Source organism: Macrobrachium rosenbergii, chromosome 1, assembly GCF_040412425.1.
Source record: "Macrobrachium rosenbergii isolate ZJJX-2024 chromosome 1, ASM4041242v1, whole genome shotgun sequence".
Classification (NCBI taxonomy): Eukaryota; Metazoa; Arthropoda; class Malacostraca; order Decapoda; family Palaemonidae; genus Macrobrachium; species Macrobrachium rosenbergii.
In genome coordinates this window covers 46,671,858-46,698,831 of record NC_089741.1, presented here as the reverse complement: position 1 = coordinate 46,698,831, position 26,974 = coordinate 46,671,858, and the positions used below count along the sequence as shown (strand labels likewise).

The 26,974-nt window shown below is 38.0% G+C and overlaps 1 protein-coding gene across 14 annotated transcripts in view; it reads right to left on the bottom strand.

The window, feature by feature from the left end:
* The window catches only part of ced-6 (PTB domain-containing adapter protein ced-6), a 187,384-nt gene that overhangs the window by 114,642 nt on the left and 45,768 nt on the right, over window positions 1-26,974 (bottom strand). For 8 of the 14 annotated variants that reach the window (XM_067093686.1, XM_067094422.1, XM_067093884.1 and 5 more), the window contains one exon: window positions 21,303-21,349. The exons of the other annotated variants lie outside the window; for them this stretch is intronic. The gene's annotated coding sequence lies outside the window, so the exon portion shown is untranslated. The remainder of the gene's footprint in view (window positions 1-21,302; window positions 21,350-26,974) is intronic. 14 annotated transcript variants of the gene reach the window in all.

Genomic DNA, 26,974 nt, shown 5'->3' with positions numbered 1-26,974 from the left:
AGACATATAACATCCAAGTGTTTGACTCCAGACTTGTAAAAACGAATACATATATGAATGAATACATAAGTAAAACAAATAAATAAAATAAGCAAATAAAAATTGCCAATAACGATACTTGCATCACTTATTTCAAACCGAGAAAAAATTATGCAATAAGCAGCGTACAAAGCAATATGAAATTAAAAAGTAACTATCTCAAGTTATTATCTCGGTAAAACACTTAAAACCAACACCGCCCACACAAAACATGCGTTACAAAATGTTCATCTGCTGTACATCAACAAAACAACACAAAAAACATAAAAAATAAATCTTTGGAGAATTTCATTCTAACAGACAACAAAATCCGCCACTTAAGAGAATAGTGATCAGCAAACTTACAAACGAACTTACACTGAGATATACCACATCTATCACAAAAGCTTTACGATATACCACACCTATCACAGAAGCTTTACGATATACCACATCTATCACAGAAGCTTTGCGATATAACACATCTATCACAAAAGCTTTACGATATACCACATGTATCACAGAAGCTTGACGATATACCACATCTATCACAAAGCTTTACGATATACCACATCAATCACAAAAAGCTTTACGATATACCACACCTATCACAGAAGCTTTACGATATACCACATCTATCACAGAAGCTTTACGATATACCACACCTATCACAGAAGCTTTACGATATACCACACCTATCACAGAAGCTTTACGATATACCACACCTATCACAGAAGCTTTACGATATACCACATCTATCACAAAAAGCTTTATCAACGATCAAAAGAAAATTTTAAAAACCAACTGCAAAGAAATGCCAACGCACGTGCGTATACTCCTCGCAGCTGGAAAAAGTAGAACGACAAAGCTACTGACACACATACAAGATCGTGAGAACTAGACGGCGACAAATAAAAGGGTTAAATACGAGGCAATGAAAGCAGCTGATTCCGACCTCTTTGTTTACCTCCGTTTCTTGATCCGGTTCTTCTCGGTCTCCCGAGGGAGATACGGAAACGGGTGTTTCAACTCCAGACTTTCAGTTTCGACATGCTTAATGCGAAGAATTGTTTCGTCTTTTTGCTGTACTCAACGTGAAACTGGCCTACTTATCTGAATGTAAGTAGTACATGAATAAATTGGGTGTACTGCATATACTACATATGTATGCAAGCATAGGTAATTTTTTTGTTTATAAAAGTAGCAGATATACTTTTTTTTTTACTACATTATCAATGCTAAGTACATGGACCAGGCCACAAAGTAAAAATCTTGCCTCTAATTTGGTGGGTTAGAAATATTTTTCCTTGTAAAACCACACCATTTCATGAGTTAAAACTTTAAATGTTTATTATTTGAATAAACAGAGTTTCAACGAACTAAAACATATATAAAATAAAGAATAAACATCCAAACAAAGATTAACGAGCTATAAGATTACGCTCTGTATATGCAAAAGAGTATAGGTGTTACCGAGCTGATATATCTGTCACGTGGAGTGAAGCTACAGCGCCACGGGAGAGGACTGCAGCAGACGGGAACAGTACGGTCTGACAAGAGATTTCAACTCGCTCTCAAGTAGTGAGAACACGCACGCAGTCTACACTGTGTCTACGGCCCCGACAAATAGCTTTCTCTCGCAAACGCTTGCAAATTCTCTCTCTCTCTCTCTCTCTCTCTCTCTCTCTCTCTCTCTCTCTCTCTCTCTCTCTCTCCTCTCTTCCTGTAAATATGTGTGTGGAAAGACAGGTAAGCAGAGAGTGTAAATAATGAAACAAATTTTCAAGGATAAATGTCATATACAGAAGAACAAAAACCACTTGTAATCTGTCTATACGAACATGAATACTGTATAGCACTAAATTGCGCTCCTTTTTTATGTGTAATTTGTCCCGGACGAGATCACGATCAAATTGATATCTTGAAGTTTTCCACAGGGAGACAGACAAAAATAAAAAAATCATACAAAAGACCACCTGAAAAAGATAATCAGAGACGGGATCTTAATGGAGGAAACAGTCCATTAAAAAAAGTAATCTTCCTTCCCACAATTAAAATAATTCTATTTCGTTTCCGGAACCCACAGCCATGGGTGTATTAACAGAGAACATTCCGCGAACCTAACTAGGCAAGGTATTATGACATTCCCTCGTATTAAAAAGTTACAAGCTGCTCTACAAGAATGACGCCACCCTAACCAGTCCCCAGGCATCAATAACCGCCCCTCCCCCCCAAAAGAAAAAAAATGTTACCGTTAGGTCACAGCGTAATTCCACCGGGAAAAACAGTAAAAACACACAACAGAGAGAGAGAGAGAGAGAGAGAGAGAGAGAGAGAGAGAGAGAGAAAAAAAGAAAAGGGTGCGCGATACCACAATTACAGATCTCGTACCGGTAATCTACCCTCTTTCCGTTAAACCAGGTCGTGACAGGAATCACCTCTCTCTCTCTCTCTCTCTCTCTCTCTCTCTCTCTCTCTCTCTCTCTCTCCAGCAGCAGGGTGATTCCTTGAACCTCGTTTTCACACGAGTTGCAGGACCACTTTCGTTTCGGTCGCTATTGCTGGAAAGGGTCGCCCCCGTTGTGATTGACTGGCCTTCAAGGGAAACGTCTCTTTTCGCGGGGGAAAATATTCTTCTGTCGTTTGGTGAAAACTTTACCACAACTGGGGAATACAGTCACCGCTTAACTGGGGAATTGAACTGAATATACAGTTTAGGCCAAAGGCCAAGCACTGGGACCTGTGAGGTCATTCAGCGCTGAAATGGAAATTGACAGTAAAAGGTTTGGAAGGTGTAACAGGAGGAAAACCTCGCAGTTGCAATGAAGTATTTGCTATGAGAGGGTGAATAGCGAGATGGAAGAAAGACCATATCAATGGAGGTACAGTAAAAGGAATGAAAGGGGTTGCAGCTAGGGGCCGAAGGGACGCTGCAAAGAACCTTTAGTAATGCCTACAGTACACCGCATGAGGTGCACTGACGGCACTAACCCACTACGGGGAAAAAGCAGGAATCTGTACGATGGGGAGAATGTACTTCTTTTCACTGAGGAAAATATTCTTCCTTTTTGGCAAAGCAGTAATCTGTAAACTGAGTAAAATCTGCTTCTTTTCATTGCGGGAAATATTAATCCCATTTGGAAAAACACCATGACCATAACTTATCGTTTTCCTACTTGAGGAAAACACACTTGCCTATCCATGCATGCCACCTCTCCTAACTAGGAAAACATGCAACACCTCTCCCCGGGGAGAACAGGTTTCACATGCCTTGGTCTACCCTCCTATTGAGAAAATACACCAAAACACCTTACTTGTGAATATACACAATGCCTCTTGCTAACGAGAAAACTATTTTGCCGGCTTTGTCTGTACACGTCACTTTTTCTGTCCGCCCTCAGATCTTAAAACTTCTGTGAGGCTAGAAGGCTGCAAGTTGGTATGCTCATCATCCACCCTCAATCATCAACCATACCAATACGGCCTTCTGGCCTCCAGTATTTGATTTTATTTAAGATTAAAGTTAGCCATAATCATTATCTGGCAACGATCTAGGATAGGCCACCAAAGCCGGCTGCGAGTTTCACGGACGGAGGCTCATACCAAGATCACCGAAAGATAGATCTATTTTCGGTGGCCTTGATTTTACGCTGTATAGAAAACTCGATAGCGCCGAAGAAACTTAGGCGCATTTTTTACTCTCTTTTTTTTTTAAAGAAAAGGATCTATAGGCAACTACGTATTGGTTACTCAACTGCCACACTGCATGAAAAAAAATATGGCTTAATGCAGTAACAATAACCGTAAAACCTTGAGGACAACAAAGACACCAATGTTTGGTGCACAAAACAACACAGTAAAAGAGGAGTAGTTGATACACATTCACGAGAGAGAGAGAGAGAGAGAGAGAGAGAGAGAGAGAGAGAGATTTTTCCATCCGAGTTCAAAGCGTGTCCTTCTGGTTCCACTGAAATCCAAATACGATCTTATTGTCAGAGAGAGAGAGAGAGAGAGAGAGAGAGAGAGAGAGAGAGAAATTTCGAAACCACGATTTCTCATCCGAGTTCAAAGTGTATCCTTTTGGGTTCCACTGAAATCCAATTATGATCTCATTATTTAAATAAGCCTGTTATCGGCCGCTGCCTCTTGTTTCATGAGGACCCAAATAACTAAGCCTGTAAAAGTCTAATCTAATTCCTTCTTAAACTCTAATTAAAACTGTTTTCATCTTAATGAACAACTGGAAATAGAAGGCCTTTTAACTTGTTAAGCCTAAAGTTTTTCAACTTTTACGAAAGGCACAAGGGGTAATGGCTGCTCCCAAGAGATATAAACTACACTAATTAGCCTTAATGAATATTGCATGTATTGTTGTTACAGCTTTTGATGACGCTGGACTCTCAACTACAATAACAGAAAGTGATATATATACTTTTGTTTGTTGTTGATGAATCTCAAGTGCAAGAATCAATTGCGAATCGCATGATCTGTCTATAAAAACTCCACAGCCTTTATAATGTAAACTTAAAAGTCACAAAAAGTCATTTACTCTCGTCTTGCCCCGAGTCTCGTAACAAGAGCTTGAAAAAGCAATCCTGGAAATAAGTGATTATTTATAATCGTTACTTCCGTCAGTGTTGACACGTGTTTGTTTGTCTGCAGGATTAAGTGGCGTCTAATAACGTCTCATAACCTCTATCCTTTGCTCATAACTTACAACGGGTCTGGTCTTGGAAATTCATGAACAATTCAAGTTGTTAGAATATTCGAAAGAATTTTTACTTTTTTTTAAGATCCGCTATATTTTAAATGTGGATCCAGCAATTTTTTTTATCGCCGTTACTGAAATGTATTTGAAGATAATGGCTAATGCCTCCTATTTGTAAAGTATATATATATATATATTTATAAATATATAAATATATATATATATATATATATATATATATATATATATATATATATATATATATATATATATATATTATATATATATATATATATATATATATATATATATATATATATATAATATATATAAATATTATTTATATATATATATATATATATATATATATATATATATATATATATATATATATATATATATATATATATATATATATATATATATAAATAAATATATGACTATTTGGTGGTGATGCTATTTACATCCAGACAATCGCGAAAGAAAACGCACGTGACGAAGAGTATTTGGATTTCTAAGCTAATTCTTGGCAATAGGTGAATGCACTTCCAAGTTCCCTCTTTCCTTCTCTCTTTCTATAACTGGAATTCAGAACGATCTGGCCACATTACGAAGACTCTAAAATACAATTATGACCGCATGGGTCTTTTTTTTTTTTTGACAAATGACAGCACTGGGTTGTCATCCCGTCCCATCAGCCCTTCAAAACTTATTTCCCAACTGATGTTTGTTTATTCCCATCAGCCTTTCCTACCTTACTTCCCAACTGATGTTTGTTTATTCATGTATATATTTATTACTTCAATGATCTTTTAGATTTATTGGTTTGCTTTTACAAATGACTATACTTTCCTTCCTCTGTTCTTCATCGTATATCACAAAGTTTTTCTACTATCTGGAAGTTAAGGGTACAAACGTACGTATAATAATAATAATATAATAATAATAATAATAATAATAATAATAATAATAATAATAATACAAAGGCTGCAATGTACCTCCCAAGCTTGGAGAAAAACAATTATGCAGCCAAACCACAAAGGTAAAATAGGAGAATGATGCAAGACTCGAAAGATGCGCAAACCTCACTCGGCGTTTAAGAAAAAAATCTTAGCAGACCGGATGACTCCTTCATATATCCTAAGACATTATCACAGGGCCCAACGGCCTCAGCTCAGCTCGAGTTGGAAGGAAAAGAACCAGTTGGTTGTCTGGCGGGTAGTAGGGGGGAGAGGGGAGGGGAAGAGGGGGCGAGGGGAGGAAGGACAACTCGAGAAGTGGTGGAAGGAGATAAAATAAAATTATGAAGGGAACTGGCTTAAATTGTAGTCGAATTCTATGTAGTCATTACGGACAATTTTCCAAGTTTATCTTTTTTTTTCTTAATTTCTTTCGGGCATGGGCTGGTTAAGGGTGTTCGCCTGGTCTACCCACTACCCTCCCGGGTTATATAAAACAAAAAACTAATCCGGATAACAGAGAAAACATGAATTTGAAAAAATTGGAAAAAGCTAACCCGTATCATTAAGAAAACATGAATTTGGTCGTATGCAACTGACGACACTCACAAGCTCCACTGAAGTCAAACCTTGACTCTTCGATCTGTCTGCCATGAAACCAGGTTTTATTCTGTATCTAAAACCTCTAAAAACTTCCCTGGAAATCCGACGTGAAGCTTTTGATTCGCCTTTGCTGTGAAACCTCACCAGTCTCGACTAGCCAGCCGGGGATGACTACCTAAACTCTCCTCCCAGAAGAACGAAAATATTGCATGATAACCAGTCATGTAGTGGGAAGTACCCTTGCCTTGAAGGCGTTGTCACACGAACATGTCATCTTGAAGCATCTTGCCATTGAACTTTACACGAATTATTATTATTATTATTATTGTTATTATTATTATTATTGTGTTATTATTATTATTATTAAGATTAAGATGATGATGATGATGATGATGATGATGATGATGATGATGATGATGATGATGATGATTGATTATGTTATTATTATGTGTGTATTATTATTATTATTATTATTCTGAAGATAAACCCATATTCATACGGTACAAATTTCCCAAGTAATATGTGTTCATTTGAAAGAAGCCAAATAAGATAATAGGATATACACAGAGAAGAGATCAGTTATTAGAAAAGAAAAAAGATAAATTAATAAAAATAAAACAGACAAATTAATAAAACAAAACAGATAAATTAATAAATTAATACCTACGTAGATAAAAATATACACATAAACAGCAAATACTTTCTTTTCTTTTCTGGTGGTATATTCAAACGAAGTTCTTTCTTTTCTGGTGGTATATTCAAACGGAGCTCTTTCCTTTCTGGTGGTATATTCAAACGAAGTTCTTTCCTTTCTGGTGGTATATTCAAACGAAGTTCTTTCCTTTCTGGTGGTATACCTAAACGAAGTTCTTTCCTTTCTGGTGGTATACCTAAACGAAGTTCTTTCCTTTCTGGTGGTATATTCAAACGAAGCAAGTTCGCTTAGGGTCGATGTCAAACAAGATCGAACTTACGGGACTTCTCGAAATTTCGCCACCAATACGGACTGAGCAGGCACGAAAAACGTGATCGCGTTCCTCGACCTTAAGATCGACCACTGACCTTGATGCGCCAGTCGAAACCCAGAGAGAGAGAGAGAGAGAGAGACCTCGGTGAAAATAACACTCCGTGGCTGATCCACTCTGAACGCAGAGGTAAACTACCCCGATCAAATCAACCTTCTGAAAATCAAACGTAAGATCCTCTCTCTCTCTCTGAGCAGATAAGATTCTGAACGACAGATCAGCCCAAAAAACCCCCGACGTGCAAGTTAAGCAAATACTTTTCAAGTCTCTCTCTCTCTCTCTCACACACACACACAACTCCTCGAATAAACTGGTGAACGACGAATTAGCCAAAACTCCCGGCATGCAAGTTAAGTTAAAGCAAGTCATTTTCAAGTCTCTCTCTCTCTCTCTCTCTCTCTCTCTCTCTCTCTCTCTCTCTCTCTCTCTCTCTCTCAGTAGCCTATGTCCAACAGCTCATGACTCTTGCTCATACTAAACAGACGCAAAATATAATAAACATTCTCTCTCTCTCTCTCTCTCTCTCTCTCTCTCTCTCTCTCTCTCTCTCTCTCTCTCTCTCTCTCTCTCATACACACACACATACACATACACACACACACCCGAATAAAATACTGAACGACGAATCAGCCACAGATCCCGACATGCAAGTAAGGGCAAATACTTTTCTCTCTCTCTCTCTCTCTCTCTCTCTCTCTCTCTCTCTCTCTCTCTCTCTCTCTCTGTTTACAGTGCAAACTCAGGTAAACTGTTGAACAGATCCAACCCAAGACTCAGGCATGCAAGTTAAGGCAACTGTTTTTCAAGTCTCTCTCTCTCTCTCTCTCTCTCTCTCTCTCTCTCTCTCTCTCTCTCTCTCCTACGGAGGCTGGAAGCCTCACTAGGTCTTACCGGCAAGAATAATTAGAAACGGAACTTTCACTCCCACCAGGTCACCACAGAGGTCATCCTGACCCGCCCGTTCGCTCTCAAACGCCCTTACCATACGACCATACACGTTTCGGAGGGTTCTAACCGTGCTAATAAAAGGAAAACGTTTAGTTTAAAATCACATCAGGGCGAAAAAACGTTTTCGGTCGCTTAGGTAACAGAACATGTATTAGATATTAACTAGGAATCAAGAAACGAAAATGAGAGAGAGGGCAGAAGTCAACGGTGAAACAGGTCACTTCACAGGGAGAATATTAGCAAAATGAATTGTTTTAAATAATTCCACTAACTCATTTTTTCATTACCGACTTATTCATTACTACCTCTCAATTATTGTCAATCACCAGTGTTTGCTTACAAATGGGGGAATTTGCAAATAATAATAATAATAATAATAATAAAACTCCATTTAACGCCTTATTTATTAATATCATCCAATCTTTTATTACCGCCTTACTTATTACTATCACTGAATTATTTTCAATTACCACAGTTTGTTTACAAACGGGAAAATTTAATAGAATTCTATTTATTATGTGCGTGAGTCTTCTATTCCAAATTACGATTATACTAAGAAAATTAAATCAATTTTCGTCTCATCTCATCTCTCTCTCTCTCTCTCTCTCTCTCTCTCTCTCTCTCTCTCTCTCTCTCTCGCTGCGTTGTGTGTGATTTTTTTTTTTTTTTTTTTACCCAACTGCATTACCTGCGAGATGAGTTGCTTACAGGTGACTGACAGTTTCCCACTGGCCCGACCTGCGTGAGCTATTACGAGCATTAAGAGACCGGAGTTCGTGAGGACGCCATTTGACTAAGAAAACGTCTGCCGCGTTCGCTTTCACTATCCTCGTTTGAAAAGTGCAAGCACCCCGGAAAAAAAAATATTGTTTTGTTTCACGCACATATTTCCTTAACTGTAGTTGTGCACTCTCTCTTTCTACGCCTGGTGGCTATCCTGCTTCTTTTCTATCACTTGGCTGAATATAGAATATAGTTGAATATAGAATTTAGGCCAAAGGCCAGGCACTGGGACCAATGAAGTCATTCAGCGCTGAAATGGAAATTGACAGTAAAAGGTTTGAAAGATGGAACAGGAGGAAAACCTCAAAGCAGTTGCACTATGAATCAACTGTTAGGAGAGGATGGAAAGTAAGATGGAAGAAAGAGAATACGAAAGGAGGTACAGCAAAAGGAACGAAAGGGGTTGCAGCCAGGGGCCGAAGACACGCTGCAAAGAACGTTAAGTGATGCCTACAGTGCACGGCATGAGGTGCACTGACGGCACTAACCCCTAAGGGTTGTATCACTTGGCGCACGCAGCAGTACTCCAATACTCCTACGGTCTGTGGCCAATATCTGTGAAGATTTTTCATTGTTAGTATAATTTCCAATTCTTAGGCAATAAAACTACACTTAAGCTTCATCTTTTACCCGGGCTTGTGGCCGGCATGCGGGCAGGACACTTCCTGCCCCAACAAAAGAAGTGCATAAAATAGGATTCCTCTAGTTTCTTTTATAAAGTAATGTATCTAAAGCAATTCTACAGATACCACCCATTTTCCTTTTCTGTAGGTAACAGTATGTAAATCTATTCTATCTCATTCCCATTGCCGTCAGTCTAATATACCCTACGTCCATCTGTTCATTTTGCTTAAGGCATTAGGACAAAGATATATAACACATGCGTCACAGATTCACCAAAAAATACACAAACATATATCTGCATACATAAATTATAAATAAATATATATATATATATATATATATATATATATATATATATATATATATATATATATATATATATATATATATATATATATAAATACTCATGGCTGCTTTCGTGATGCACTAATGATCGGATAAACCTAAAAAATGATACCACATAAAAATTCTGAGACTGAATTCTATACCACGATCCTTCCTTAACGAAAGCAAAGGAGGAATCTCAACTACTCATGAGCAGGAATAACCTTACACATGCGACGATCACACATGCCAATTGCCTTTCATTTCACTGGGTTGCGTAGCGCATTGCCTGCGGTGTAACGCCATTTGCTGCCATCAGCAGTAACCCGTAATGACGAGAAGGAAGTCTTACTTTCTTATTTTTTGGCCTGTTATCTATTAGTAGCTAACCCTACCTAGAATTTAAATACTCCTTTTGTTTCTAAGTCAGAATAAATGTGGAGGGTTAAAACACAGCTGTACACAAAATTGAACAAGTAACAAATGCTCCGAAGTTTCTTCGGCGCAATCGAGTTTTCTGTACATCCGCTACAGCGTATAACCAAGACCACCGAAAATAGATCTATCTAATGCTGTATGAGCCGCGGCCCATGAGACTTTAACCACGGCCCGGTGGTGGCTTATTCTATATAGTTGCCAGAAGCACGATTATGGCTAACTTTAACCTTAAATAAAATAAAAACTACTGAAGATGGAGGGCTGCAATTTGCTATGTTTGATGGTTGGAAGGTGGATGATCAACATACCAATTTGCAGCCCTCTAGCCTCAGTAGTTTTTAACATCTGAGGGCAGACAGAAAAAGTGCGGACAGAAAAAAGTGCGGAGAGAATACAGTGCGGACGGACAGACAAAGCCGGCACAATAGTTTTCTTTTACAGAAAACTTAAAATAAAACACTCGCTCGCAAAAATGTGGGAGGTTAAAACACACCTGTACACAAAACAAAAACAAAAAAACACTCATAAAATACGTATTTTTTATTGGATTATAAAATTTAGACCAAAGGACAAGTGCTGGGAGCTACGAGGTCTTTCAGCCCTCAAAATAATATTGAAACAATTGTTAGGAGAGGATGAAAAGTAAGATGGAGGAAAGAGAATGTGAACGGAGGTATAGTAAAAAGAATGAAGGGGGTTGCCGCTAGGGCCCGAAGGGGCGCTGCAAAGAACCTTAAATACCTGCCTAAAAGGTTCTTGGCAGCGCCCTTCCGGCACACTGACGGCACTAACCCCCTACGGGAAATAAATTTCCGAAACGTGTCACTGACATTAAAGGGGTCTGATATAAATGGCACGGGGTCAAAAAAAAAAAGGGGGGGGCCAATGAAGTGCGTGAGTGCCTAATGAACTTAGGGCACTAAGCTGACCTCACTTCAGCTAATCGGATAAACCTATTTTTCTATAACTACAATTTAACAGATGATTTACATTTGAAAGGAAATTCATGAATACGAGTCTTTCAATCGTTTCACATTTATCTGCTTAGATCACTGTATGCAAATAATCGAGAATTTACGCCATGGCAAAACGATTTCCTTGGAACAAGTTCTCCTTCCTGGATTTCGTTGATCAAAGGTTTAGAAAGTATTTAATTAAAATACTTTAGTATACTTATTTACCAATTTGTTTATTTCTTCTTTTTTAAGAAGTGATCTCTTCTTTTTGCATTTTCCTTTACCTTCTCTTACTTCTTTCTAATGAACACCACATTCTTTGGAAGCTTGAAAATCTAGTCAAAGGCCCCTGTGGGCTTGTTCCATTTGAATAGGGTTCATCTTCTGAATAATAATAATAATAATAATAATAATAATAATAATAATAATAATAATAGCAACTCACTGGTGTTTGAAGATTTACAATGTCTTTTAACCTCCCGTCGGAGAAAAACGCCCAACAGAGGATACAGGTTTTATCTCTGACTCATTTTCTAAAATTGAATAGAGAACCTGGTATTCATAAGTAAGAAAGTCCTTTCCTTACTTAACAGCTATAAATACTGTAAATTCCGATTATTGGTGTATTATTACTTGGCCGCGTTTAACATGATTTTATCTTAACGAATTAGAATATGTTACTTAAATGTCAGCATACTTGATTTTGTCATCAAATCAATTTCTTCAGTGTCATTGACCTTTGAACCTGAAATGAAAAAAAAAAGGATCTTTACCCGTGCTGGCCAAAGGAGGCAATTACTGCCATTACTTCAGTTATGTCTGCACAATTTATTTATTTAATACATGACTTTATTAAATCTGACCGCCCGACACGTCAATTTCGAAAAAAATAACAGTAAATATAGATATTTGTTAACAATTTATAATTATATATACATATATATATATATATATATATATATATATATATATATATATATATATATATATATATATCTATATATATATATATATATATATATATATATTGTATGTATGCATAACTGAATCACGAAAATATGGAACGTGACGAATATATGAATAAAGACAAAATCCACAAAGGAAAGAGAAACAATGGAGCACTCCATTGTTTTTCTTTCATTCGTGGATTTTGTCTTTGTATATACAATGTATGTGTGTGTATTCCTCTTGGTTGTATATTTCAATGCAAGCAAGAGACCCGAGGCTGACCGCAATCACTTATGTACACATACACGCAAATATGCATATAAAGTAATGGTATGATATACTACTGTTATCATTTAACACGGCCGCACATTATTTGGAACATTAACTGAGCAGGTTTCCATGAAGAGAAAATCAACAAATAAGAAAGGGAGAAGATAAAATGGGAATAGGAATGGAATATAGAATTTAGGCCAAAGGCCAAGCACTGGGACCTTTAAGGTCATTCTGCGCTGAGAGGGGAAAATGAGAGTAGAAAGGTTTTCAAGGTGTAACAGGTGCAATGACGGCACTACCCCACTACGGAGATAAAATGGGAATAAAACATGAATAAAACTTATAAATAACCATACAATCACAAACAAATTACCGAACAAGTAAAAATCACAAATACAAAATACTAAAGTACTAAAACAAGTAAAACATGGGCCGAAGTTTGTTCGGTGCAATCGAGTTTTCTGTACAGCCGCTACAGCGTATAATCAAGGCCACCGAAAATAGATCTATCTCTCGGTGGTCTCGGTGTAATGCTGTATGAGCCGCGGTCCATGAATTTTTAACCACGGCCGGGTGGTGGCGTATCCTATATCGCTGCCAGAAGCACGATTATGGCTAACTTTAAGCTTAAATAAAACAAAAACTACTTTGGCTAGAGAGGTGCAATTTGGTATGTTTGATGATTGGAGGGTGCATGATCAACATACCAATTTGCAGCCCTCCAGCCTCAGCAGTTTTTAAGATCTGAGGGCGGACAGAATAAAGTGAGGACGGACAGACAAAGCCGGCACAATAGTTTTCTTTACAGAAAACTAAAAAACTATAAAAAAAATCCATTGCGTAAGCAAACGCCTACCTACAGTAAGCTTATTAGGCGATTGTCATAATCGAAAAGAACCGGTATGTAAGTTCAGCGCACTAAGCCGAATAGGTAATCCTCCAGCACCACAGGCCACAGGAAGGCGAACCAGTCCTGGGAGATATCATTCGGTCATTGGCACTGTATGTGTTCCATGATCTGCATCGTCATTATAACTAATCATTACTTAGTAGGGATTTACAATGACTATAATGTAATCACTACCTGGTAAGGATTTACAATGATTATGATCCTGGTGAGTTAAGTGATAATGAGGTGACTGATCATTATTTTACAATAATAATAATGGTCATTATGTTACTGAACTAACCTGTGTTTACAATGACAATGTTCATCATACTACTGCAATAACCAATAAATCTACAATAAGATCATACTGCCAGATTTCCTGACAAGAATTTTACATTGATAATGACCATCCTCCTCAATCTACATTAACCCGTTGTAAATTTACAATGAAAACCACCATCATACCATATCGATGCAATAACTGATACCGAGTTTACAATGATAATGAACACCATTTTACCGAAGACTAAACGGACAACAATAAAGGTGCGAGAACCGACGAATTCATACCGATGATAATGACCGTCAATTATAAGCCTGCATTATACTTGCGTCGCTTGCAAAAGATTCCTCTTAGGGGCCTCAAGACTCTCATTAGTTGAGTAACTCGAGCCAGTGGGGACAGTTTTCCTCACGGGTGAATAAGCCTACATGTGCTCTCAGTGCGTGGCGGGGTCCGGTTTTTCTCATAGGTATTGCATCGGAGGTGAAGCGATGAAATGCGGATGAGAGAGAGAGAGAGAGAGAGAGAGAGAGAGAGAGAGAGAGAGAGAGAGAGAGAATGAAGAAAGGATGGAGGATGAGAGGGAGGAAGAGGAGAAGGAAGAGGAGAGGTTTTCTCACAGGTATTGCATCGGAGGTGAAGCGATGAAATGCGGATGAGAGAGAGAGAGAGAGAGAGAGAGAGAGAGAGAGAGAGAGAGAGAGAGAGAGAGAGAGAGAGAGAATGAAGAAAGATGGAGGATGAGAGGGAGGAAGAGGAGAAGGAAGAGGAGAGGTTTTCTCACAGGTATTGCATCGGAGGTGAAGCGATGAAATGCGGATAAGAAAGAGAGAGAGAGAGAGAGAGAGAGAGAGAGAGAGAGAAGAACTGGAGGCAGCGGCAAAGAGAAGGTGGAATGAAGAAAGGATGGAGGATGAGAGGGAGGAAGAGGAGAAGGAAGAAGAGAGGTTTTCCTCACAGGTATTGCACCGAAGGTGAAGCGATAAAATGCAGATAGAGAGAGAGAGAGAGAGAGAGAGGGGGGGGGGACTGAAGGCAGAGGCAAAGGGAAGATGGAATGAAGAAAGGATGGAGGATGAGAGGGAGGAAGAGGAGAAGAAAAAGGAGAGGTTTTCCTCACAGGTATTGCATCGGAGGTAAAGCGATAAAATGCAGATAAAGAGAGAGAGAGAGAGAGAGAGAGAGAGAGAGAGAGAGAGAGAGAGAGAGAGAGAGAGAGAGAGAGAGAGAGAAGGTGGAATGAAGAAAGGATGGAGGATGAGAGGGAGGAAGAGGAGAAGGAAGAGGAGAGGTTTTCCTCACAGGTATTGCATCGGAGGTGAAGGATGAAATGCGGATGGAAGAGAGAGAGAGAGAGAGAGAGAGAGAGAGAGAGAGAGAGAGAGAGAGAGAGAGAGAGAGAGAAAGAACTGGAGGCAGAGGCAAAGAGAAGGTGGAATGAAGAAAGGATGGAGGATGAGAGGGAGGAAGAGGAGAGGTTTTCTCACAGGTATTGCATCGGAGGTAAAGGATGAAATGCGGATAAGAGAGAGAGAGAGAGAGAGAGAGAGAGAGAGAGAGAGAGAGAGAGAGAAGAACTGGAGGCAGAGGCAAAGAGAAGGTGGAATGAAGAAAGGATGGAGGATGAGAGGGAGGAAGAGGAGAGGTTTTCTCACAGGTATTGCATCGGAGGTAAAGTATGAAATGCGGATAAGAGAGAGAGAGAGAGAGAGAGAGAGAGAGAGAGAGAGAGAGAGAGAGAGAGAGAGAGAGAAGAACTGGAGGCAGAGGCAAAGAGAAGGTGGAATGAAGAAAGGATGGAGGATGAGAGGGAGGAAGAGGAGAAGGAAGAGGAGAGGTTTTCCTCACAGGTATTGCATCGGAGGTGAAGCGATGAAATGCGGATGGAAGAGAGAGAGAGAGAGAGAGAGAGAGAGAGAGAGAGAGAGAGAGAGAGAGAGAGAGAGAGAGAGAGAGAGAGAGAAGGTGGAATGAAAAAGGATGGAGGATGAGAGGGAGGAAGAGGAGAAGGAAGAGGAGGTTTTTTCACAGGTATTGCATCGGAGGTGAAGCGATGAAATGCGGATAAGAGAGAGAGAGAGAGAGAGAGAGAGAGAGAGAGAGAGAGAGAGAGAGAGAGAGAGAGAGAAGGTGGAATGAAGAAAGGATGGAGGATGAGAGGCAGGAAGAGGAGAAGGAAGAGGAGAGGTTTTCTCACAGGTATTGCATCGGAGGTAAAGCGATGAAATGCGGATAAGAGAGAGAGAGAGAGAGAGAGAGAGAGAGAGAGAGAGAGAGAGAGAGAGAGAGAGAGGTGGAATGAAGAAAGGATGGAGGATGAGAGGGAGGAAGGAAGAGAGGAGAGGTTTCTCACAGGTATTGCATCGGAGGTGAAGCGATGAAATGCGGATAAGAGAGAGAGAGAGAGAGAGAGAGAGAGAGAGAGAGAGAGAGAGAGAGAGAGAGAGAGAGAGAGAGAGAGAGAGAAGGTGGAATGAAGAAAGGATGGAGGATGAGAGGGAGGAAGAGGAGAGGTTTTCTCACAGGTATTCCATCGGAGGTAAAGCGATGAAATGCGGATAAGAGAGAGAGAGAGAGAGAGAGAGAGAGAGAGAGAGAGAGAGAGAGGTGGAATGAAGAAAGGATGGAGGATGAGAGGAGGAAGAGGAGAAGGAAGAGGAGAGGTTTTTCTCTGGTATTTGCATCGGAGGTGAAGCGATGAAATGCGGATGGAAGAGAGAGAGAGAGAGAGAGAGAGAGAGAGAGAGAGAGAGAGAGAGAGAGAGAGAAGAAGAGAAGGTGGAATGAAAAAGGATGGAGGATGAGAGGGAGGAAGAGGAGAAGGAAGAGGAGAGGTTTTCTCACAGGTATTGCATCGGAGGTGAAGCGATGAAATGCGGATGGAAGAGAGAGAGAGAGAGAGAGAGAGAGAGAGAGAGAGAGAGAGAGAGAGAAGGTGGAATGAAAAAGGATGGAGGATGAGAGGGAGGAAGAGGAGAAGGAAGAGGAGAGGTTTTCTCACAGGTATTGCATCGGAGGTAAAGGATGAAATGCGGATAAGAGAGAGAGAGAGAGAGAGAGAGAGAGAGAGAGAAGAACTGGAGGCAGAGGCAAAAGAGAAGGTGGAATGAAGAAAGGATGGAGGATGAGAGGAGGAAGAGGAGAAGGAAGAAGAGAGGTTTTCCTCACAGGTATTGCACCGAAGGTGAAGGATAAAATGCAGATAGAGAGAGAGAGAGAGAGAGAGAGGGGGGACTGAAGGCAGAGGCAAGGAAGATGGAATGAAGAAAGGATGGAGGATGAGAGGAGGAAGAGGAGAAGAAAAAGGAGAGGTTTTCCTCACAGGTATTGCATCGGGTAAAGGATGAAATGCGGAAGAGAGAGAGAGAGAGAGAGAGAGAGAGAGAGAGAGAGAGAGAGGCAGAGAGGCAGAGCAAAGAGAAGGTGGAATGAAGAGAGGATGGAGGATGAGGAGGGAGGAAGAGGAGAAGGAAGAGGATAGGTTTTTCTCATGGGTACTGCATCGGAGGTGAAGGATAAAATGGATGGAGAGAGAGAGAGAGAGAGAGAGAGAGAGAGAGAGAGAGAGAGAGAGAAGAGAGAGAGAGGAACTGGAGGCAGAGGCAAAGAGAAGGTGGAATGAAGAGAGGATGGAGGATGAGAGGGAGGAAGAGGAGAGAAGGAAGAGGATAGGTTTTTCTCATGGGTACTGCATCGGAGGTGAAGCGATAAAATGCGGATGGAGAGAGAGAGAGAGAGAGAGAGAGAGAGAGAGAGAGAGAGAGAGAGAGAGAGAGAGAGAGGAACTGGAGGCAGAGGCAAAGAGAAGGTGGAATGAAGAGAGGATGGAGGATGAGAGGGAGGAAGAGGAGAAGGAAGAGGATAGGTTTTTCTCATGGGTACTGCATCGGAGGTGAAGCATAAAAATGCGGATGGAGAGAGAGAGAGAGAGAGAGAGAGAGGGAGAGGGGGGACTGAAGGCAGAGGCAAACGGAAGATGGAATTAGGAGTGTGTGGCGGCGGCAAAAGACGAAGAGGGTAAAAAAAAAAGGAAGAGGCGAAGGTGAGAAGAAAACGGAGGAGCAGAGAGAACGGAGGAAAAGGAGTGGAGGAAAGCTTTGAGGAAGTGAAGAAAAGGAGGAGTGGAACGAGGAAGAAAATATTAAAAAGTGAATATGAAAAACGAGGTGTTAAAATAAATACCACACTTATATAACTTCTAGGACTGAAATCATACTGAAAGACATACATGCAGATGCAGGAATAGACGGATAGACAGATAAATGCATGCTAACTATAACTGCTAAGGCACAGAAATAAAACTTCAAGTTGGTTATGTCGAAACAAAAATTATCAATATGTAATCTTTCCCGCACTTTTAATTTCTCTCCACAAAGTATCCAGCACTAAGTGAAACATGACACCCTGAGCAATATTCATATCCTGAAGATATATCAGAATAAAAAAAAAATAAATGGAACCAAATTCTTTTCACCTACGAACAATGTTCATAATCTAAAGATATATCAGAATAAAAAATAAATGGAAAAAATTCTTATCCACCAACGAACAATATTCATAACCTGAGGATACATCAGAATAAAAAAAAAAATACATGGAAAAAAATTCTTTCTCACCAAGAACAATATTCATATCCTAAGATATATCAGAAAAAATGAAAAAAAAATTCTTTTAACCAGCAACAATATTCATAACCTGATGATATATCAGAATAAAAATAACAAATGAAAAAAATTCTTTTCCACCAAGAACAATATTCATAACATGAAAATACATCAGAATAAAAAAATAAATGGAAAAAAGTTTCATCACCAACAGAAAAATGTTATAACCTGAAGATGTATAAGAATAAAAAATACATAAGAATTGTTTTTCGTGTAACTTTCTTTTCGTTATTATTCGTGAAGCAAACAGGTGTTAGCGCTGCAGAGTACCACACGTGATTTTTTTTTTTTTTTTTAAATCAAATGGTTGGTGACAGTATATGTGACAGCAGGTGTGAAAGGTGATTACTGGGTGACAGCAGCTGCGAAAGGTGATTACTGGGTGACAGCAGGTGTGAAAGGTGATTACTAGGTGATTGAAGGTGTGAAAGGTGATTACTGATCTTGACTGATTGCCAAACTTTCTTTGCGCTTCTTGATTTGAACAAATATCGTGATATATTTGAGTGAAGCCGAATTTTTCCCAATTTCTTTTTTTAAATGCAACTAAACAAACTTGATTGATCTTATACATTTTTTTACTTTGTCTTCTTTCTCAAATAAAACTGAATAAATTTATTTCAAGATTATGCATATCATAACACAAAAGTAACAAAGATCGAACGTAATTTAACAAGGAATTTTTTCCCCTGAAACAAAGGCAGACGGGAGGGGCAACCCAAAACCGCGTCTATAAAAGATGAAAAGAAAACTAGTAAAGTTAAACCCCGGGGGAAGCAACAAACGCTTTTTAAACTTGGAAATCTATAGAAATCAAGGTAAACGGAGGTAGGTAGAGAATTCCAAAACGCATCTTCGATCCACATGGGGATCCACATCACAATCTATTATCTATTCAACCCCTTCCCTTCAGTCACACTTACAGAAATTTCGTTTGGAATTTATGTGGAAGTTTTGCCAAATCTTATGGTCAGACAGAAGACAATCAAACAGACACACACACACACATACACACATATATATATATATATATATATATATATATATATAATATATAATATATATATATATATATATATAAATTATATATATATATATATATACATATATTTATATACTATTATATAATATACATATATTTATATAAATATAAAAATATATATACAGATACATACATATATATATATATATATATATATATATATATATATATATATATATATATATATATATATATATATATATATATATATTGCCAACTAAATCAGCACCTTTCGCGTCATCCAGTCAATTTTTGGCCTTACTTTCACACATCATTAATCAAACGCTCAAACAACCATGATTATAAACAGTGACTGACTTTTATTACTTCACAGATCAGAGAGAGAGAGAGAGTTCAGACTGAAATATTTCATCTATTTTCACCTGCTGACAGTTTCTTAACGGACTCGCTTTCCTTTTCACGTAATTACGGAATACAATCCGGACAAAATGGGGCTAGAAGAAAAAAAAAAAAAACTCAGGAAAATAAAAACCTACACCACTGTTAATCACCTCTTTGTGCTCTGATTCGTCCCCTGTCGCGTGTCAACACCGGCGATTAAAACAAAAAAAACACGCACACACGAGGGTGAAAAAGGAAACCAACGACAAACCAGTAAAAAAAAAAAGAAAAAAAAACCATCATAAAAAAAAAAAAAACATCATCAGGTGGCTTTCGTCAGCGACTATGTCGTATGCTCGTCCATCTTCAGAATCTAACCGTACTATAAAAATAACTCGTGTGTGGAAACAGTGAAAGGGAACGTGAATAAAAAAAAAAGTATTACGAAAACGACCAAAATACTGTTTGTGTTTGTATGAACAACAACATATTTCAGCATATTTAAGCTGTAATATCTATCTATCTATCTATATATCTATCTATCTATATATATATATCATATATTTTTCTGATTATACATATATAATAAATTAATTTATTCAAGTATGTACACAATATATATATAATTATATAATATATATATATATATATAATAATATATATATATATATATATATATATATATATATATAATATATATTTTTCTGTGTGTATAAAAATAGATAAATGTATATTATATATACGATTTGATAGAATCAAGATAACGTACATAAATCCGAAGGCAACCAGACACCTAGCAGTGGAAACAAGTGCTTTGAGAGAGAGAGAGAGAGAGAGAGAGAGAGAGAGAGAGAGAGAGAGAGAGAGAGAGAGAGAGAGAGAGAGAGGGCTAAGCACTCCCTAATACCTAATTTAAAATTTATTGAGTAAATTACGAAAAAAGGACTTAAACATCAGAGCTCAAAAGTTATGTTGCGATTACACTGAGCTCAAACAAACATAAAACAAGTAAAAAAATGCTTGAAGTTTCTTTGGCGCAATCGAACCCCTGCACAGCCGCTACAGCGTATAATCAAGGCCACCGAAAGTAGATCTATCTTTCCGGCGGTCTCGGTATAATACTGTATGAGCCGCGTCCATGAAACTTTAACCGACCTGTGGTGGCCTATCTTATATCGTTGCCAGAGCACGATTATGACTAAACTTAACCTTGGAATAAAATAAAAACTACTGACGCTAGAGGCTTTAATGGTATGTTTGATGATTGGAGGGTAGATGACCAACATGCCAATTTGCAGCCCTCTAGCCTCAGTAGTTTTTAAGATCTGAGGGCGGACCGAAAAAGTGCAGACAGAAAAGAGTGCGGACAGAATAAAGTGCGGACGGACAGACAAAGCCGGCACAATAGTTTTCTTTTACAGAACACTAAAAAAGGAAAACTCGATTCAAATATCTCAACATCTTCGTTACATTACCTGTCCGACTGCTTCGAGTTCACACAAGCTCTCGATCAACCACACACCTAAAATAGAAAATGCAGCCGTTTAGCAAGGTCATACAATGAACGGGATTTAACTTCAATACTGTAAAAAATTCTGATAAGACTTTGATAATTACTAAGAGGATAAATTCTGATAACAGTAACTGGGATATAGTTCAATAATAAAAATCCTATTTTAATCATTATTCGGATATGCGTATTATGAAAATAATTAGGATACGATTTAGTACTATCAATCATAACGGTATTAACAGTTTTCATAGAGTTTAATTTCTAGTGACATTACATGGAGTATCCACTTACTAGTAACTGTACTGTAATAATTTTCAAGAGTAAACATAAAAAAATTAATTTCTCTTTAAAAATAAACATGACTTCAACCATGCAAGTACATTTATGTTTACTAACCCGTTCTTTTAAAAGGTGCAAAATAATCACTAACATAATTCTAAGAGATAAAAAAAAAAAACAGAAAAGGCCTAAACCATTATTTTCAAGCCTGTGGAAAAATAATTACATATAATTACAATTATCACCAATAACCTAATGCTTAAACAAAAAGCATATCTACAAAAAGATCAAAGCCTGATGAATATAAAAAACATGAGGAAAATATAAAGCTATATGAGTAAAAAAGAAAGAAAAAAGTATTAATGCCAAAAGAATTAGAACCCCCGTTAACTGAAAAAAAAAAAATCGAGAACAATGAACACCAGGTCACAAAAGAGCGTGCTCCGTGTCAAATTCAATTTCCGTTCCGTGTCAAATTCAATGTTACAGTGCAGTGCCGTGGCAACCGGTGCCAAGTAGTGCCAAGTAGCTCCACTAACCCCGGTCTCCACGAACGACATAATCAGTGACCTCCCGAAACGGTGACGACTATTTTAAAATAGTCGTTACTAATCAGACCGTTGATTATACTCGTATAAGCAGCTTACATCTACAGCGACAGTGCAAACTTTTCCTTCATTCTGAACATTATAAATAAAACAACTGAAAAATGAATGTGTTTAAATCAAGTTTAAGGTAATGTATTTTGAAACTGTCGTTCTAATCAGACCACTGAATATATAAGCATCTTACATCTACAAAGACACTGCAAACTTATCCTTTATTCTGAACATTATAAATACAGCAACTGAAAAAGGAATACGTTTTAATAAAACTTGAGGTGATGTATTTTGACAGTCATTACTAATCAGACCACTGACTATATAAGATCTTACGGCTACAACGACACTGCAAACTTATTCTTCATTCTGAAAACTATAATTGAAGCAACTGAAAAGGGGAATATATCTTCAAATCAAGTTTGGTGATTGTAAAATGTCAGGTACTGGGGTTCCGTTAAATAATAATTAACCCATCTCGGAGAAAGGGAAACAGCAATCCAATGACAGACATTTCACAAATTACGACGTTCGCCACGGAAATCTAAGTGTTTTGATCATACACTGGCACGAGTTGTCATGACTATAAAATATCACACACACTGATTTTTACCTTTCTCCAAAGATTTCGGAAGCACAGCAATAACCTGTGATTACACTTTCACAATTCCGAAAGCTTCTCAAATAAGATATTCCTTCAATTTCACTGACAACTGTCAAGAACATTAATATAACCCAAACGCTCTCTTGTAACTGCACGTAGAGAATTGCCACAAAAATAAATCTAGTAATGGTCCGAAGTTTCTTCGGCGCAATCGAGTTTTCTGTACAGCAGCTACAGCGTATACTCAAGACTACCGAAAATAGATCTATCTTTCGGTGGTCTCGGTGTAATACTGTACGAGTCACGGCCCATGGACTTTAATCACGCCGGTGGTGGCCTATCCTATGTCGCTGCCAGAAGCACGATTATGGCTAACTATAACCTTAAATAAAATCAAAATACTGATGCTAGAGGGCTGTAATTTGGTATGTTTGATGATTGGAGGGTGGACGATCAACATACCAATTTGCAGCCCTCTAACCTCAGTAGTTTTTAAGATCTGAGGGCGGACAGAAAGAAGTGCGGACGGACAGACAAAACCGGCACAAGTTTTCTTTTCAGAAAACTAAAAATCTAATACAAATACTCAAGAGAAACAATATAAAAATGTACAGGAAATAATCGTAACTTTTACAAAATTCATAAGATATCGATGGGTAACAGAGCAACAATTTCACCATGAAAATTAACCTTTTGAGATCTTAAAGAACCAGCAAAATAAATTTGCGTTAAAATGAAATATAAAAATTTACCGAAACAATTAAAACAATTGCAGTAAGCTACCATATATGAAGGAGTGCAAAAAATGAACACAAAATGTTGAAATGGCTATTATAACAACGTTTACTGTAATGAAAATAAGAAAAACAATAAAAAGGATGTAGCAAAAAACTCCGTTCCATGAAGAAAGATTATCAAAAAAATAAAAGAACACATGACAAGAGAATGCAATAGACTGAACTAGTTTCTCAGAACAATACCGCCACCACTCTAATGAACACTATTCATTCTATTGTTATTTCAATTTATTATAACAATGCATGGAATTACGAAACTGCAATAATTACCATATGGTTTAACTATCACACATCTCTCTTGGCCCATAAAAACAAACGCCACATAACAGGTTCTATTCATTCACTCGTTATTATTCACTTATGACAGGTGTACATAAATCATAACGCTAACAATAAGACAGCACTTTCGTTATCTTGACATTCAGGTCATATATGTTTGAATGACTTTCACCCTTTAATTTGTCTTCCCGTTCCCCACTTTACCTATCTAGTTTTTATTTTACACTATGCTATATATAAAATGCAATTCATATCCATTTATATCTTTCAGCGTGTAACACTGGCAGAATTATTGGCCTCTTTGTACATATACTGTCAGACGGATTGAGGTACACTTGTTCTGGTTTTGGGACGTTATACTACCACGTCCCCTCTAAGAGTTGGTCCTTTCCTCCACCACGCCCCCCCCCCGCACCTATGGGTAAAATTCCCTCCCAGATTTAAAGGATAATGAAAAAAAAAAGAAAGAGAAGGGGTGTCTTTATTCTTTTGGGCATGAATTAGTGAGATATTTGCACTGCTTCTTTAATGCGTGGTTGAATGTTAAGAGAATAATGAATATATATAGAGAATTTTTATTTTTCCCTAGGGCCTCACGCCCCCCTCCCTTGGAAATTCCTGACGCCTAGAGGGGGCGGGCTCCCCAGATTAAGAACCACTGGCATATAACGTCCCTATGGTTACGGCATGCCGTCTCGACTCCTTATATAGCCGTAATTTTCTTTAATATTATGAGTACACTATTTTAAAAAATAATTTATAAATCATGTTTGATTTGAAATATTAAAATAACTTATTTTAAAACAAGTCTCACTCCCTAATTTATCAATTAACCCTCTTAAGTCTTCCCCTCCTCCCTATTCCTCCCCTAATTTATTACCTTCTCATTTTACCCTACGTTCCTTCACTTTCAACTGACCTTTCATCTCTCGCTCCTCTCCACCTCTATACTCATTCTCCCTTCTACCTTTCTTCCTCCTTCCATCCTCTATAATCCTCTTTCTCCCTTCTACCTTTCTTCCTCCTTACATCCTCTATACTCCTCTTTCTCCCTTCTACCTTTCTACCTCCTTCCATCTTCTATACTCCTCTTTCTCCCTTCTACCTTTCTTCCTCCTTCCATCCTCTATACTCCTGTCTCCTCTTCTACCTCCTAGTTTCATCTGAATTTTCATCTCAAGATTCCTTCTCACTTCCTTCTTCCTTCCCCCTGATTTCCTCTCACTATCTTCCCCCTTCCCTCACCTCCGTTTCCCTCGCCCTCCGATTCCTTGTCAAAAAAGTAAACAACAGGAAACAAGTTATTTGCGGAGGGCTTTTAACACTCCTAATCGCCCTAACCAACACCACCTTTCCTGTTCTTGACAAAACCCTTGCGTTCATTTCTCTCTCTCTCTCTCTCTCTCTCTCTCTCTCTCTCTCTCTCTCTCTCTCTCTCTCTCTCTCTCTCTCTCTTTTATGTCGAAAGAGGTTATTAAGCAACATATCTTTTCTTTAAGTAATGTCAAAACGGACGAACCCCTACGGCGTTCATTCTCTCTCTCTCTCTCTCTCTCTCTCTCTCTCTCTCTCTCTCTCTCTCTCTCTCTCTCTCTTCTCTCTTTGAAATTTCACTTGGATAGAAAATATGAAAGACTGTCTGCTTTCCATACCAATTTCAAGGCGTAATGCATCGTTCATGACCATTGTATTTCTCACAAAGTGCCTTGATTTGTGTGATTCACGTTTTTAACAACTGCAGTAATGCCGACGTGCAGGAAGATGCAGAGTTTTCACTTTCCGTTCCTCTACGGGAAATTGTAGCCCCTTGACATGGTATAATGAAAAATTCATTCCAAGTACGGACAGCAACGATTTCACTTTTTGGTTAAATGAAATGCAAAATAGTTTCCTTTGTAAGATACAACATGCTGCTATATTACTGTACTCCAGTAACATGCAATGGTTTTCTATCATGCCAAATGGGCAAATACCCCCTCTCAGTGGATAAGACACTCATGGCTCACTGTGACTCCTAGAGGTAGCTGTAGTAGTAGTAGTAGTATTAAATCTATTGAGTATATATATATATATATATATATATATATATATATATATAATAACATATATATATATATATATATATATATATATATTTAGCCTACTCGTACTGAGCTTCAATTAGACTTCAGATTCTTTCATTTACAAAGTACTTTGTAAACTAGAGAATCTGGAATCTAAAACAATCCCGTCTTATTGAAGCCTAATACAAGTAATATGAATATATATATTTAGTGAAGTTGTGGGGCTATTTTGTGATTACATATACAGTATACATACATATATATATATATGTATATAATATATATAAATATAAATATACATATATATTATATATAAACACACACACAAGTGATTATAAAAGTCAAAATCCTATGTTAAGTTTTATGCCTATTTTGAAATCACCAAAACACCACGAAATCAGGTTTACCTTTCTTTTGCTACAGACTTCGTTCCTTTCACAATCAGTTCTTTATTAGCATAAATACTACACGATGACTGTCACACGATATATGCTCGCAATGTATTAGGGGAAAATCCTTTCACTCTAAAGACGTCAGACTTATTTTGAGATGTAAAACTCTAAGTTTTTGGTAATGAGGTTCGTCGTTGATTGCCTGATAAATAAATACCATCCCAAATTAAGAAGAGAAGAGAGAGAAGAGAGAAGAGAAGAGAAGAGAGAGAGAGATCGTTCATTTCTAATAAAAAGACATACCATCCCCAAGTAAGGAGAGAGAGAGAGAGAGAGAGAGAGAGAGAGAGAGGAGAGAGAGAGGTTTGTTCGTGCCTAATAAAGAAAAATATACCCATCCCCAAATTAAGAGAGAGAGAGAGAGAGAGGTCGTTCACTCCTATTAAAAGGAAAAATATACCTATCTTAAATTCAGAGAGAGAGAGAGAGAGAGAGAGAGAGAGAGAGAGAGAGAGGAGGTCGTTCATCGCCTAATAAAGAAAAAATATACCCATCCCAAATTAAGATTGGAAGAGAGAGAGAGAGAGAGAGAGAGAGAGAGAGAGAGAGAGAGAGAATGGA